This window comes from Larus michahellis, chromosome 7 (genome assembly GCF_964199755.1).
Source record: "Larus michahellis chromosome 7, bLarMic1.1, whole genome shotgun sequence".
Taxonomy (NCBI): domain Eukaryota; kingdom Metazoa; phylum Chordata; class Aves; order Charadriiformes; family Laridae; genus Larus; species Larus michahellis.
The window spans coordinates 53,399,232-53,411,955 of NC_133902.1; the positions used below are offsets into that span (position 1 = coordinate 53,399,232).

General features: G+C 36.6%; 1 long non-coding RNA gene across 1 annotated transcript in view; it reads left to right on the top strand.

Annotated features, from left to right (window-relative positions):
- Window positions 1-11,394, top strand: part of LOC141746852 (uncharacterized) — a 76,150-nt gene extending 64,756 nt beyond the window's left edge. The window contains exons 3-4 of the long non-coding RNA XR_012588511.1: window positions 5,242-5,359; window positions 9,202-11,394. This is a non-coding gene — a long non-coding RNA (uncharacterized LOC141746852). The remainder of the gene's footprint in view (window positions 1-5,241; window positions 5,360-9,201) is intronic.
- Window positions 11,395-12,724: the final 1,330 nt, after the last annotated feature.

Sequence of the window (12,724 nt, forward strand, 5' to 3'; positions counted from 1 at the left end):
TGAAAGCTTGCACCACATGTGACCAGTGACCATTTTATGAACACTCTGCAACTTGAATACAGCAAATGAAAACAGGAGGGATGGCTCATATCGTATGTTTCTAACGGCAGAGTTCTGAACTCAAATTGGAAATGACAGAGCAAAGTTAAAATGTAAAAAAATGAGTAACATCTTACAAGAGCATAGATAATATATTGTATTTTATAAACGTACAAACTAATAATTCTGATCTTTATTATAACTTTAATCTATTGTCTTGCTAAAAGGAGGTCTGTTGCATTCTTGAGAGTAGAGATTTGAAATGGAGAGAGAGCTGCAGTGAACAGGCTCTGCTTTCCTATCCTTAACAATCGCAGACCTGCAGGCCTTGCTCATCTCTAAAACTAAAGCCCTAACATGGTATGCCAGGAGAGGAGAAAATGCCAGAGATGGCCCCCGGTTTCTGTGCTTCATGGTGGGTATCTTTTGTTCATTGACATGATCAAAAGGCAGCTGGTGATAAAATTGATCCCAAAGCTCCCACACAGTACCCTGGCACCTTTTCTGGGTCTTACCTCAAGGCTTTCCTGTGTTTGGTTTTGACTTTGTATGAAAAGTGATTTGGACTTACCTCTTGAGCTGAGTATTTCTTGGTGTAATTTATATTAAAAATATTCATGGGTGGTTTTTTCTCTGAACAATAGTAGAAACAAATTTCATACAATCAATTCTCTGTCAGAGAAATCTTTGTTCAAATAACATTTCCTCTTTCCAAAAAGATGCTTTTTTTTTTTTTTTGCCTCTGTTTTTCAAAGGCATAAGAGGCATCTAGTCAAAACCAATCTGCTTCCTTATGGGAACACATCCAGCTCAGTCTTTTCACTGTATAATGCCTTCCTGCCACACTCTTACCTAGGAATGCTTTGAACCACGTTACGTATCTGTACGGTCATAGCAGATATTTTGAGCTGTAGTTTCTTCTTTACTTTTATGGAGACAACAGAAGAGGTGAATGGTTTAGTTGATCCAGTTGCTTGGGTTCCTCCAGAATTTCAGTGGTGAATATATATTGCAAAGCTAGCTAGAGTAATAACTAGTGCTTTCATTAACTTTGCTTGAAACCTGACTGGTTCGGTACTTTAATAGAGTTCCTTCAGTGTGGTTGTAAGCAGTGTACCTAATCTTACACAAACCCCCTGATTTCGTATCTGTGAGATACATCCCCGGAAATCTTAGCACCATACATAAGCAGATGCAGTGTGAGCAAGAGCACAGCAGTTCAAGTAGTTTTTGTGGAGTGGGTGCTCTCCTTTAAGCTACTAGATTGATTAGAAGGAAGTAACTCAATTCCAGAGAACTTGAATTACATGACAATGCACGCTTTAAAACAGCTTTGGTGAGAGCACTTGCACAGCAAACTATACAGCTAATGCAGGCTCCACAAGCAAGTCTTTCCTTTTTTCTCTCTTATTTAAAAAAGAAGACATTAAATTCAAGAGGTGACACTGATCTTTACATCCACACACATGAAAACTTTTGGAAAAGTTTGAGTTTTACAAAAGCATCTGTATACCTACTAAAGCCACCTGTTTGCTTCAAATGCTTGGGGGCTTAGGAGCAATGGTGCGGTTTTCTATTCTGTTTCTTTTCCTGTGAAACCATTACCATATATTTTTAAAATGCTTAAGGTAACTCAGCTTGTCTATGTGGCGGATATAGTGTAGCTTTTTGAACCATAAGTTTTCCTTATTCTGACTTGGTAATGTTGACTTTAAACCTTCGTTTTTAATCTACGCAAGGCTTTTTACATTTACTATTACATTTTACATACAGCCTAGGAAGTATGGTCTTCATGTGTACAGTGCTTTAAGCTACGCTTTCTTTTTAAGGCATTTGCTCTGTGAGCTATAGTGTTCATGATTGCATCATTTATTGCATGTTTTATAGCAATTATTTCATTAACAATCAGAATAGCTAGTAGTTCCAGTGGGACAACAAGAATAATGATACATTAATAGAGAATGAAATATGTATTTTTTGTATCAAGAACATTTTAAATAGTTAACTGTATAGCTGTTTCAGATACAGGCAGCAAATGGGAGGGTGTACAATAATTACTGAAGCCGGTAAGAGATTTCAGATATTGCAGGCCTAACATGTAAGAGCTCTGAACAAGAACCTACATTCCAGCAACATTTCCTATTGCAAGATTTCCAAGATTTTGATGAGAGCTCAGAACAAAAGCTGCTCTGTTCCTCCTGGGGTTTACGTCAACCGGTTGTCTTATTATTCCTGATACTTTGCCAATCATATTGTACGCTTTGAGAAGGGGATGAAAAAGCAGCTTTTCTCCTTTAAAGAGATTTAAACTTCAAAATCTTGTTACTGTGACTATTAATTGCAGAAGGGACAGGCTGAAATGCCAGCTATAGAGTACAGTAAAGGTACTGCTGACAACATTTTTACAAGATTCCACCTAATGGCATTTCTGTAGGATGACCTTAAGGTTATAGATGTTCCCATAAATTTTAGATTTTTTTTTTATAGATAGGAGTGGGGTACAATGGATGGGAGGATGGGATTAGAAACAAATCCAGTATGATGAGCAATCTTTATTTTCTAGTTTTCTTCTGTTTTCTATCATTTTGGAAATTCTGAGTGCTTGGATTTACAAACTTGGAATTATTTTTAACACATTTTTGATGCAAATATATTTAATTTGGTTGTTTGCAACAGCCTTAAACATTAAAGCAGTACAAAGAGGTACAATGGTCTATACATTAACTGTGCTCCAATAGAGTATGCCAAGGGACTGAAGTCCTGGGAACTGCAGCTATTTTTTTTAGGGGAATGTGCTTTTGTACTTGTATCTGTAGAATAATTTTGTCTTAATAGAAAAGCATGATTTTTATTTGCATTGTATTGTGCTTATAAGTATCCTGTAACACAAGTTTCACAGTGATACAGAATAATTTTGCTTGGAAATCTGTTTCCAGCTCTTGATCTGCATTTTAAAATTTCATTTCTAAACTAGTCCTGCAGTCTCTTTGCTGGGACATTTCCCCAGAACATTTCCCAGAGAGTAACTGGGATTGTGTCCACAGATGCACAATTACACACAGTCCTTAAATTAGTAATGAGTCAAGCCAAATAGGCTAATAAGAAAAGCAGCAAGATTCCCTGGTAGCCAAATGGCCTGTACACTGTACATCAAACACATTTATGTCTTGTCTTAGAAGTCATGGATAAAACGCATGTTTTGAAATGTTTGTTAGAGAAAACAATGATCTTCTAGCTTAATGGTAAAGAAGAGGTCAGGTACCTTTCAAAAGTCTCCTTCACTAGTAGTTTTTCTTCTGTTTTCTGTGCTACTGGAGCGATCAAGAAATCTTGACCTATCCATAGGCCTTTGTTTGAGTTTTCCATAGGTTAAATTTCTCAGGACCTTGCCAGGTTATTTCATCAGTATTTTCTTGAAAGACATTTTTTGCAGTCATTAGCTAACGTTCACTTAATCAGGCCTTCTATTTAAAGAGTCTTTTGGGGAATGAAACTCCACTGATTTCTTCCATTTTTTAAATCAGATTTTTAAGCCACTTTTGATAGCTTTACTAAGGCAAAATCGCCACTGAACATGCTCAACACAAAGTAAGTAATTCTGGATTCAACTATATTTTCTTAACTCAATGCTTCAGAATTGCATTTATTATCATCATTAATGCTACCAGTCTTGATTGTCCTATAAGGTCATAATTTGTAACAAAAGATGATCTTTCAAAAGCCCAGCTCCATGCATAACATAGTCTGAGCCAGTGTCAACTGAAGTGGAGAAGATTTCAGTGATTTTGATCTGATGTGAGAAAATTGTTCTCAAGTTTTCTGCATACGGGCATTTAGAATTGTTAGTATATTATCTGAGACATGCTCGAAATTTTAGCATTTTTAAGTGAGAAAACTATCAAATAGTTGTCACAATGAGCCCATCGGGAGACCCCAGGAAACCTGAGCCATTAGAGTCTGACTTTCACTCAGCTTATGTCAATTTTTCAAATTGGGTTACTAGTACTGCCCAGAGTCAGAAATGAAACTGAAAGCTGGCTCGTGGGAGAAACAGTCATGTGGAGTCAAATCTCTTTTTCCCAGGACCTAAACCAAAACCCGTGTTTAAGTGCTGAACTATGAAGATAGTTTTCCCCAAGAAAAGTTCTATGGGTAACAGGAGGGGAGACAGATCCACAGACCACTAACAGAGCTGCAAATATCACCTTGGCCAAAGAGCTGCTAATATCACCATTGCATCTACTTGCTGATTTATGACAGTGTTTTCAATAGCAGTTGCTTATTTAATGCATATTCTCTTTTTTTATATATATATTTTTTTTTTTTACAGCTTCTTTTTTTTCTGTAGAGACTATGTTCTTTTATAATATGCATTTTCTATGTAACATATAGCAAGATACTTCTTAAGGTGGACAGATTCTGATAACTGTACAAAATAGATTGTTTTACTATCTGATATACCAAATACCCCTAAGGATCAACAAAAGTTAAACAAATCTCAGTGGGGTGCCCCACCAGTAGTCACAAGGCTGATGTTTTCATAGCGGATAGCAAAATCATGTATGTAAGACCATGGAAGTATTAACACAATTTTAAGAATAACTGAAGTCTTGATATTATACTTTTCAAGTCTACACTGTTGTATAAAATACTAGAAGCAAGCAAAGAAATTGGTTTATTACTGCAATAAATTAACCTAAGAGAAAGACTTAGAAGCCATGGGTCTGAATCATAACGTTGGTATTAATGATACAGGAAGATGGTGTTCCTTGTGTAATACTGCAAGTTTCTAAAATATGAAATGTCATGCTTGCTCCGTATTTCATAGATGGGAGATAAATGGAACTACATAGCATGAAATGTGAGGGACTAACAGAATCTGTTACAAGCACTTCGTAAAATTATAAAGGTTAAAAAATGTTATCACAGTACAGAAGATTAATCATAATTAAGTCTAGGGAAAATGAGGTATTTGCAGAGTTTATTTCATTACATTGACCTTTTTATTATACACTGCTTAGAAAGCGTTGTTGAGGACTGGCAGAGGGCATGTTGCAGCAAACAAAATCAAAGGGAAAGGTTTTGCTTTGAGACCTTATTCAGTAGAGAAAAAGTGTATTGATAGTATCGAACTCTTATGTATCATTTTATTTGTTTATATACAAATGCTCTGAGAAGAAAACCATTATCTCTGTTTTACAGATTATGAGATGGAGGCACAGAGATTTACCTAACAGTGTCCTATTGAAGATTATGAAGTCAAGAACAGAACCGAGAGGAGACTAGATCTCTTTATCTCCATCTCAGGACAAGACAAAAGGTACCTATTGATGTATTTCTAAGTGGCTATGTTAACTGTCATATGTGACTCTCTCCAAAAATGAATTAAATTATTTCTTAATTGCATAGCAGTCTTCTATGTTGTAAATTTTGATAGCATTAATTGTACTGGTGCAATTAACTACGGGCAATTTTACTTAAGCAATAAACCAGGTTCCAATTCCATTGAGTTTGATAGGAGTCTTTAGGGGACTGTTGGTATGGGGTCAAGTAAACCTCCTCCTCCTATTTTTGTTATTATTATAGTTGCTCTTTGTTTGGGTAGTGTCTGCAATGTTCTGGGCAATTTCCCAACATAAAAGAAGGCAATATTTCCTTCCCTAAGAGGTTACATGATAAAAAAACAGACAAAAAAATAAAGAGTAGAAAAGGTCAGAATAGAAACCATTAGTGTTTTAGCATCTTGTCACATTTAGTGAGTTTACTGAGTCGCTGAGTAACCTCCAAGAACCCCAGTCTGGCCATAATCAACCTAAAAGAAGGCTCATCCCATTTTTAATAATTTAACCTGTTTGTGTGCAGATGACTGTTGCCCATTCTTTACAAAGTAATCTTTTTTTGCCCCAGCTGTTGATTTGGGAAGATACCGTGCAAAACCTAATGTTTAAATAGAGTTTAGGTTTACAACTGCTACTGCTGGTGAACCACTCTCAGCTGCTGCTTTGTGCATAGAACTATAATCGACACATACTGGGTGATTTTTTTAATGTATGAATGGGTGCTAAGGTATTAAAAATACAAATGAAGGCACAGAGGTAAAGCTACACATACAAGCAATTGTTAATAATCCAGTTAATAATAACAGTACAAAAGAATAGCACAGTAAGAAGTCAAATATTAGAGATTAGTAATGGGACAGATTGTCGAAGGCTCAGTTCAAATTGAGTTTAAGTCTGTATCAACCAAATGTTACTGTTTGATTGTTTTTCACAAATCCTCTAAAAAAGACATTTACTTGTCTTAATTTGTATGCCTACATCATGAAAATGATGACTGCAATAAAAATCTTGTTTTAGCAGACTTCATAGATGCCCTTATTTACTGTTCACTGCATGTGGAGACTTGCAAACTCTTAATAACTCTTCTTGGGGGATTCCACCTGCATATAGACCTCATCAGATGGGTTACCATCCTTACGAGCGCTATACTTAGATTAAGAAAAATGTGTGTTTGTAAAATGCAAGCATCAGAACAGGGCCAAAAAGTACAGCGATTACACTTCTGAGCCTGATGTTTTCTGGAAATTCAGAACTCAGCCGAATATTTTCATATTATTAATTAATTTCTTTTTATCTAGGGTGATGTTAGTTATCCATATTACCTGTCTGTTCTCTAATGTAAGCATTAAAGCTCTTCATAACTGTATAAGTTAATTAGAGCAACCTATTTTTTCCACATTATTCTATTGCTGTATCTTTAGCTGCCATAGAAGGTACACTTTCTCTGTTACAACACACATTAGATGATAGCTAAAACCAGAAGCAGCAAGAAATAAACATCAGAAAGGAACAGTATGCTTATTATCACCATACCGCCCAGATAAAATCTAACAAACACGGAAGACTGGAAAAGGGGAAAGAAGATCTTCCTAATTGCTTTACAAGCAGGGTTAGCAAAAAATACCTGATTAAAAAAAAATACAAATTAAATAACTCCAATGCCAGTTTAAAAATGCATAAAGATTTAAAACAATCAAATAAGAAAAATAGTAAAGAAAAACAAAAATGACAACATTTTGATGATTATTTTTTCCTTCGATTATGTTTCTCATGTAAGCTACGTATTTGTAGATTTGAGATACATTTCTCAAAATGAGTGTTTTGCTATAATTTGTTTCATTTTAACTGTTCACTTCTGTACGTTAGAATCTGTATAGACTAGGGGGTTTTCTAAACCGGAATAAAAGTTGTTCTTTTAAAACACTGTATTTGCCTGTAACAAACTGCCAGTTATTTTGTACTATCTTACTTCTTGCTCAGTTATTCATAATTATATATTTTTTTCAACTCACTTTCTGTCCAACGCTGGGGTTTCACAAACAATTTGTGTGAGGGTTAACTGTAGATTGTCACTAAAAGGGGTGTTTTCAACTCTTTTGAAACTGGCTGAAAACGAAGTATTTTCAGTGTTAGTTTTCAGTAGGATCAGTGAGCTGATCTTGTTTATCCTTTGGCTGTATGATCTCTAGAGCCCACACAAGGGAAGTGGTGGGAACACGCAGCTGGAGATAAAAGGAAGTTGGATTGCCCTGTTCAGGAGCAGTGCAGTCTTAGATCAGCTTAAATTGACTGTGAAATCTCACTTTTAGTAGAGGGGGAAATTTGCTGATTTACAGAGCAAGAACATTTGCACTAATGTCTGATTTCTGTCTTACATGGGTTTAAATTTACAGTAATTTTACTGAAGCAAGCAGACTTAAACGTAGTAGGGAAGTGCTAGGAATATTTTTTAAATTAGGAAAATTGTTATACCCATCAAAAGAAACAAGTTAATTTGTTCAGTAATATATAAAACAGCTTTTTGATTCCTTTCGTTTCAGCATTTACAGGCTTCCCATTTATGCCCAGGTTCTGATGGGGCTGTGGGATCTGCCCAGGCTGACTTCTCCCTTAATCCATTTACTTAAAAAATCAAAAAACAAACGTGGAAATGTGTTTAGCAACTTTCCCGATGCCAGTCTGTACATCTGTCAAAATGGATCTTCTTATAGTGGTTCTGTCTGTCCTCTGCTGACTCTTCCTTGCCATAGAAATTTGCTGTTGGAGGTGAACATTACTGTATTTTTTATTTCAGTAGATAGGTCTTACTGACTTACCGTCAGAGCACAGGGGACACTAATAGCCCTTAATGGCCCTTACCAGCATCCATGGGACCTCCACCACCCAACCCAAGGCAGAGGACCCCACTTCAGCCCCCCAGGGCCATCGGTCCTTGCACCAGTGATGCTGTAAGGTGACAGCCTCCAGCCCCACCATAGCCCTGCCCTGCCCAGCCATGGGCACCGCTGAGCCACGTCCACTCGTGGGCTGATGTCCCAGCCTGACCTCAGTCCTTGCCCCACTTGCTTGGGGCTCTGGGATGTCCCCAGCTGCCCCCCAGCCTGTCCCGCTCCCTCGTGGGGATGGTGAGACAGGCCCTGTCTGGTGCTTTTAAGTAATTTTAACCGTTGTAAAGCAGGCAGGAGTTTCAGCTATTCAACTGTATCGTAAATCAATATCGATCACATTAAAAAATGGATATTCTGCTTCTTGTCCCTTGTTTTTTAATTTTGACGTCTCACGCTTCTTCTGGAGAGATCTGTTTTCATAGTAATTTTGTATGAGACTAAATGTATATTTATTACACTTATTAAATGTGCCCCAAATTACCATTGGCCAATCAATAACCATCTGATACAACTATTTCTATCAGAAAAGAAATTAAATTGATAAGTGGGCAATCTCTGTGGTCAGTAAAGTTTAATATTTAATGAAATTATTGAAATGTTCTTGCTGTGGTATTGGTTTTCTTATTAAAAGTTCCTGTTAGAAGCATAATTTATGCTTGGGTTTCTCTTTACACCTAAAATATATTTGTGCACTTTATCTTAGAAAAGATTTTGCACGACATCGATATTTCACATAGATGTCTAGCTTGAGTAGTCTGAGATTTCTTTGTGTTGTTTAATGGGGGAAAATCCTTTGTCTGTCACTCATCTTTGAAACAGAAGCAACACTTGAGTGAGAGCTTCCCTGTCACCTTCTCGTGTCTCCTTTTGTTTATCTGACACCGTTGTGAGACATTTGGAACCCTCCAGCTCAATATAAAACATTTGCTTGGCAGGTTGGGCCTCCTCCTTTGATGGATACAGCACATGCGAAGAAGAGTTGTTGGACACATCTGATCTTGTCGTATATTCCTGGGGAGCTTAGCTTGTCTGATTTAACAACTTTTAAAAAAATTCTTCTCCATGTCCTTGAGAAAGAGCAGCTCCAAACTCTGTCTACTGAAAGCATGTCAGTCTCAAATCAGAGCAAAATAACATACTCCTGCTGTTGTCTAAGCGTTGTTGTTAAATATTTAGTACTTCACATTTCTGCTCGTTCTCTCTGTTTTCTGAGTGGTCTTTGCTGGGATTTGAAGCCAGCTGTGAAGTGTGCTTTGTGCTCTACATATGGCCAGGAATAGCCCATTCCATTCCAGATACAACAGCAGAAGCAAGACCTCTGCTTTTCTGTAGTTCACAAAGACTATTATTTGAATGTTTGTACAATTTTATTGTGGGGAAGGATACAGAGACAAATAAAATAAGGAAGACTATTTGAGGTCAAAAACTTCAAAAAATTCAGTGGTGCATATATGTACTTGGACGTTTATTCATTTAACATAAGGGAAAAAGTTGGACAAAGCTGCTCAATTAATTAAAAATGCCATCAGATTTTATTTTCATTATGATTTATACAGATGCACACCCAAAATTTCCACTATTATTGCTCAGTGCATGGAAAAGTACCTATTCCCACTATTTTGAGTAGGCAAATCTATAGCTGGCCTCTTGCAAATCACTTTTTTCTACTATAAAGATTTACGTTTTGCCTGAGAGTATTCTTCAAGCCATATGAACTGCTGTATTCCAGTTCATGGAGAGCAGCATTTTGAGAGACTGGGGAACATATCAGTAAAATGCACGAAGAACTTGTTTGCACATCTGCTAGTTATTGAATTGCTCCATTTGGTCAAGTGATGGACAGGGATGTTTTTATAGTTTGAAGGTGCTGGGCTCAAATCATGCTAGCTCGTGGAAAAAAACCATGTGATTTTCCTTTTGAGTTGAAAAAGGGGTGGTCTACCCTGTTAGCCCTGTCCTTCATGGGAAGTGTGCTGTATCACAGGGCTGGGGCTTTCTTACAGGAGTTTGCAGGCACCAGGACGTGGGGGCTGAGGTGGGAGGACTGGGCACAGATGAATTTTCTTGCCACTGAATGACCCAAGGCTTAGAGTGAGAAGTAACTGCAGGTGGCCCAACAGCATTGTCTGCTGCACCCACTGAATTGAAATCTGAACTTGCTGTTGAGATGGGATTTGTTTTGATAGTTTGTACGTTAGAGATAGCAGACTAATATTAATTGCTTTTTTGAAATACCAAAAAATCTGACAGCCACCAATGGTCTAAAGTGAATGTATGCAAATGCATGTGCATTTGTACGGATAAATAATAAGCCATACTGTATGTGCACGCTTGAGGATAGATAATAAATCTTACTACATGATGTAACTATCTGTATGTGGTATTTTAGTGTGTACGTATATGTGCAAAAGCCTGCCCTTAACTAACTGAATGTATGTCTAAGCCATCCTGCTCGTGTATGAGAGGAAACCAAACTTCAATATTCATACAGAGTTCTATATGCAATGACTGCAAACCTCTAAGACAACTTTAATAACAAAGAGATCTAGAATCTACTATCCGTGTACCTATCAGTACGGAACCAAGACTCTTTGCAGTGTAATGTTGACACAACATTTACCTTTGTGTTATATGTCCTATGCACTTACTGCATACAGATCTCTAGAATTACAAAATCAAGATTAGAAAATGTGCAGAATACTAGAATAGAATTAGAATTCCTAATTTAAGTAGCAAAAAGAGCTTTTTTTGTTTGTTTGTTTTCCTGAAGCGATGTTTAGTAACCTATCATCACAACTGAACGCAGAGAATAATAATTATTTGCCGTTCCTAAACACTTCTAATGTCTTCATGCCAAATCAGGTAAGGTACAGAACGTTCTGTATTAATTCTCACTGATCTAATCTGGGACACAGATAAGGCATATTTGACTGATTCTGTAAACCTTCACTATGAAGACGAAAGATGAGTCTGCGGAGAAGAATGAGCAAATTCAAATTGCAAATTCAGGAAACAGTATTGCAACTTAAATTACTTGAGTGAGGAAACAAATTGAGGCTGTGTCACAATTTAGGTTGCAAAATGTAAAAACACCAAAAATAAGTAAAAATAAACCTGTCATTAAATCCATTTATTCATTTTGACACTTCTTTTCATTTTTTCCCCCCAAGACGGTAGACTTTTTTACCTTAAGTGCAATTGTGTAGAAGAAAAGTTTAAAGCACTGTAAATATATCAGAAAAGTTTTACAGAAACCACAGAAACTCTACTAAATACATTTATTGAAGAATGCAGATCTAGCATTTCATTAGTATAAACTGAGTTGCGCTGAATACTTGACTGAGCTGTTTTCCAGCATATTCATTTACCTTTATACTGTCCGCAGATGTGGTGATAGCCACAAAATTCTGTCCCTAGATCTTCAGTTTGTTTCACATTTTAAGCTCAGCCTGAACACTTGGAGCTTTAAAATGATTGCTGGTCTTTGAATATCCAACGTAAGAATATTGTGTTTGCTTTTCAGAGATTTGCACATCTGTATTTTCACTACAGATCAGTGTGCATGCAGGTGCAAGTTTATCTCACACTTTACATTGGCTCACGACTGCCTTGTGTTACTCCAGCACGCTATTGCATCATGGAACAAAGCGGTTCAGTAATTGCCCGAGCAAAATTAATAGTAAATGGTGGCAGTAAAAGCGCCTTTGAGGAATAAGTCCATCATTTTAAGATTAGTATACAAAGTTTCAGAATGCAAAATGCTAGATTATCTCCAAAGTGCAGACCTTATCCTATGGGCCTCTTAATTTTTCATTTACAAAATATCGATGACAAAGGGAACTTCAGTTACTGTTATTATAGTTTTTGCCCTTCCTTTAAGTGATTTGACATCTGTTGTGAATAAAATTGTTAATAATGATGATGGCATGCGATGATGGCCTTTGTGTCATCCAGTAATTATTAGCAGAAAGAAAGCTTTTGGAAAACTTTTGGATTCATGTGGTTTGTAGTATTGGTAGCTGTCAGGTGAATTGACAGTACTTTTCCAGGGTTTCAAATGTCAAAATATTATTCTTTTTTTTTTTAATACAGAAATTGCCAAAACTAAGATGAAAAGCGGTATTCAATAAAAAGGAATTTTTTTAAAAAATCCTGTATTTTATTTCCTGTTTAAGTTTCCCCTTTCTCTTATGTTGCAATTTAAAAGAGTTTATCCACATGCTTAAACAGAAATTAATTCAACAAGATATATTGTGTATGTAGGTGCTGAAGCCCCCTTGCCTTCAGTAGGTCATTAGTGCATGTGTAAGCTGAGCACTGACTTGGTTCAGAATAGTAGAAAGATTGCCACTCTTTTAATAAGCTATAATATTTTTTTGAGATCCATTGTAATAAAGAAGGCAAAAGAATAAACAGAAGTTGTTGAAAAGCAAAAAGGCAAACAAGATGAAAAAGGAA